This window comes from Helianthus annuus, chromosome 7, assembly GCF_002127325.2.
Source record: "Helianthus annuus cultivar XRQ/B chromosome 7, HanXRQr2.0-SUNRISE, whole genome shotgun sequence".
Classification (NCBI taxonomy): Eukaryota; Viridiplantae; Streptophyta; class Magnoliopsida; order Asterales; family Asteraceae; genus Helianthus; species Helianthus annuus.
In genome coordinates this window covers 63,480,750-63,484,368 of record NC_035439.2, presented here as the reverse complement: position 1 = coordinate 63,484,368, position 3,619 = coordinate 63,480,750, and the positions used below count along the sequence as shown (strand labels likewise).

Here is a 3,619-nt window from a genome sequence, read left to right as displayed (position 1 = left end):
AGAACTTCATGGACTGTCGTCCAAGCACATTCAGTGGCACCGAGGGGGCAGCGGGACTCCTCCATTGGTTTGAGAAACTAGAGTCAGTGTTTGAAATGTGTGAATGCCCTGAGGCTCGCAGGGTCAAGTACGCCACTGGTACTTTGGAAGGAATCGTGTTAACTTGGTGGAACGCGCAAGTACAGATCCTAGGGTTGGCAGCTGCTAACGCCACCCCTTGGAATGATTTCAAGGAGCTGATTAAACGTGAATACTGCACACGGGAAGATATTCACAAGTTGGAAGATGAGTTCTACCATCTGAAAATGACTGGGTCAGAAATCGAAGCTTATACTAAACGGTCGAACGAGCTGGCCGTGCTGTGTCCAACTATGGTGGACCCTCCAATTAAGCGTATTGAGTTGTACCTCAAGGGGTTAGCGCCAGAGATTCAGAGCCATGTGACATCGGCTAATCTTGATAATATCCAGGCTATTCAGCGCCTTGCTCTTCGTATTACGGATCAGGCAGTGGAACAGAACAAGCTGCCAAAACGCATCAGTGCTACCACTACTGCTGTTACTACTTCTGCTACTCCCAGTGACAACAAAAGAAAATGGGATGGGGATTCCAGTAAAGGTTCAGCTTCAGTTCAGTCACAGGTTCAGCAGCGAAAGATGTAAGACCCAGCTTATAAAACCAGATTTATATACATTGTTAAACATTTCCTTGCATTTAATGTCAAAATATTGACTTAACAAAAACTTTCATCATTTTAATCCAAACTAGACACCACAAACATGTACAATTCTTACAAAATCATAACCAAGACATTAACTACAATTGTTTACATGGATTTTAAAACAAAAGATTATATGCGGAAGCGTTTGCTAGAGTGTTCGGTTCGAATTGTCATGCTTGATCTTCATCCTTCACTTGTGTACCTGAAAGCTAATGTGTTTAACAAGCATTAGAGTTATTAACTATGATAGAACACGTAATTGGATTAGATTCGAAAACTTATTCAAGACAAGAAATAAATTTTCTTCAACAAGGCTCCACCGTAATTTACGGTATCACCGTAAATTACGGTGGCTTCTGGACATTTGGGGGCCTACCGTAACTCAGTAGGAATCCACCGTAACAAATTTGCAGGTCACCGTAAATTACGGTACCACCGTAATTTACGGTAGACTCTGCACATGACTCCTTTGTTTAAAATGCAGGATATTGCTGGTTCATTATGTGACGAAACAGCATACTTTCGCATAAATTGTTAAATGGCTGGGCTAGTTCTTCATATCTGTATTTCGGTTATCACATTGCTCATTTATAACTTAATTGGGCATGTAACGGAATTTAACAATCACGCTAAATTACAAGATTTCTAATAGATCTTTTGTACTATGATCATGCATTCAAACCAAAACGTAGCGTCTAAAATAAGAACAAGGTTTATAAGTTTGTCTTATGGTATTCGCTACACGGCCTACACCTCATGTATCATTTGCACATTATAATAAAGTCATGTTTCGTGTTTATTCTCAAAACTTGTTTGACCCGTTTAGGTGCATAATGTAGGCACCTTACGGACACTAGACATCATGTTTATAACATGTTTAGGGCAATAGCCAATTTCATGACATAATGGTAATTCTCGGTCATCATGCTTTTATTCCTCTTTAACCAACTCATAAAGCTATCGATATGTACAATGTAATGAAACGATAAATTTCATACCTTTTAGAGCGCGTCTTTTCCTCGTGAACTCCCTCCGGCTTGTCCGCTAGATGAACCAGACTCTTTGCCTAGAAAAATTCAGTTTTTATAACATGTTTAGAACCCCTTTTTATGACCATAATCACATAATTATGGACCATTATCAAATCTGCGTTTTTATCCAAATTTCACATTTAAATCCCCACTTAGGCATTTCTACAAACACCTAGCGGGTCGGATTTTTCCCACCTTCATTAACAAGTTCATGACTTTATGATTTGACATCAAACATCACTATAATAGAAATTTTACATACATTTAGTATCAATATCACTGGAATTACTTCTTATAATGAAATTTATACTAGGATTACACTCAAAATCCTAATATTCATCATCAACATACAAAACCCATAACTTAACATCTATGGATTCATGGAATTTTCCTGAATTAGGGCATGATTTCATATATAGTTGTCTAGGTTTTAATCCTAGACACTATATCATCTTTAATCTAACTAATTACTGTCATGCATTAACAAAATTTCAGATTTGCTAGATTCATGAGGATTTCAAGTAGTGAATTCTCACAAAATTTTACATACCTCTTAATCCTCTTGCGATGAGGAACACAATTCTAAGCTCGGATTTCGTTTTGGTTAGGATTTGAACCTTCAATTTGCAAGAAATTGTGATGTTAGGGTTTTGGAACAATGGGGGTCGCCCCTTTTCTTGCTTCTGTCGACCAGACCACCAATTTGGTGTGTTTGGTTTAGTTTTGTTACTATTAGTGACATATCTTTGGGTTTTTGACAGGTTTAGCCCCTTTACTATGATTTTTCTTTAGTTTTAATTATTTTAACCATAACATGCATTAATTCAAGACTTGGAATTTAACTAGGTTAAATTCCTAGTTGGTAAACTCTTGTTTATCTATTCTCTGAACTTGATAATGTACGGGTTTATGTTTTTGGGGTGTTACAAAAGACTGACAGTTATAAGAGTCCCAGTCAGCACTCTTCAGGCAATCAGGGGCAGGGTGGATATCGGGGAATTCACCCACTGTGTAATAGGTGCAACAGGCACCACAGTGGACGATGTCGTAAGGAGTGTTGTCAGAGATGTCTCAAGATAGGGCATGAAGCTAAAGACTGCAGGAGTTCGCGACCTGCAAATCAGAATCAGCAACACCCACCACCAGCTCCACAGAACCAGCATCAGCAGCAGCAACAGCGGGGCAACACGGGATGTTTTCAATGTGAGGCTGAAGGTCATTTCAAGCGTAATTGCCCCTAGTTAAACCAGAACCAGAATCGCAACAATAACAACAATCAGGGCAATGGCAACAACAACAACGGTGGGAACAACAACGGCAACGAACCAAGGGGTCGTGCATTTGTGTTGGGGCAGGGTGATGCCAGAAATGATCCCAACGTAGCCATGGGTAAGTTTCTTCTTGACGACTTTTATGTTACTGTATTGTTTGATTCGGGTGCGGATATAAGTTACGTGTCATTGAAAGTTAGCCAAATGTTAAAACGTACACCAACTCCCTTAAACACCAAACATGTCGTAGAATTAGCTAATGGTAAAAGTCTAGAAGCAACACACATAGTTCAGGGTTGTAATCTTATCCTTGCTGGGAAAGCTTTCTCCATCGACCTCATTCCTATAGTTCTAGGTAGTTTCGACATTGTCATCGGCATGGATTGGTTATCCAAGCAGCAGGCAGAGATCCTATGTAAGGAGAAGATCATTCGTATTCCTCGTTCGGGTAAGGAACCTCTCGAAGTTCAAGGCGACAAGAGTGGTGCTGTGGTTGGCATCATCTCTTACTTGAAGGCTCAGAAATGTTTACGAAAGGGTCACACTGCCATTTTGGCACTAGTTACTGATGCATCGACGAAAGAGAAAAGGGTAGA

General features: G+C 39.7%; 1 long non-coding RNA gene across 1 annotated transcript; it reads right to left on the bottom strand.

Moving 5' to 3' along the window:
* Positions 1 to 689: 689 nt before the first annotated feature.
* On the bottom strand, positions 690 to 1,769 carry LOC110874061. The gene is made up of 2 exons (XR_002555599.2): positions 1,720 to 1,769; positions 690 to 930 (listed from the first exon to the last, which is right to left on the bottom strand). It is a non-coding gene; the product is annotated as an uncharacterized LOC110874061 (long non-coding RNA).
* Between the last annotated feature and the right edge of the window lie 1,850 nt (positions 1,770 to 3,619).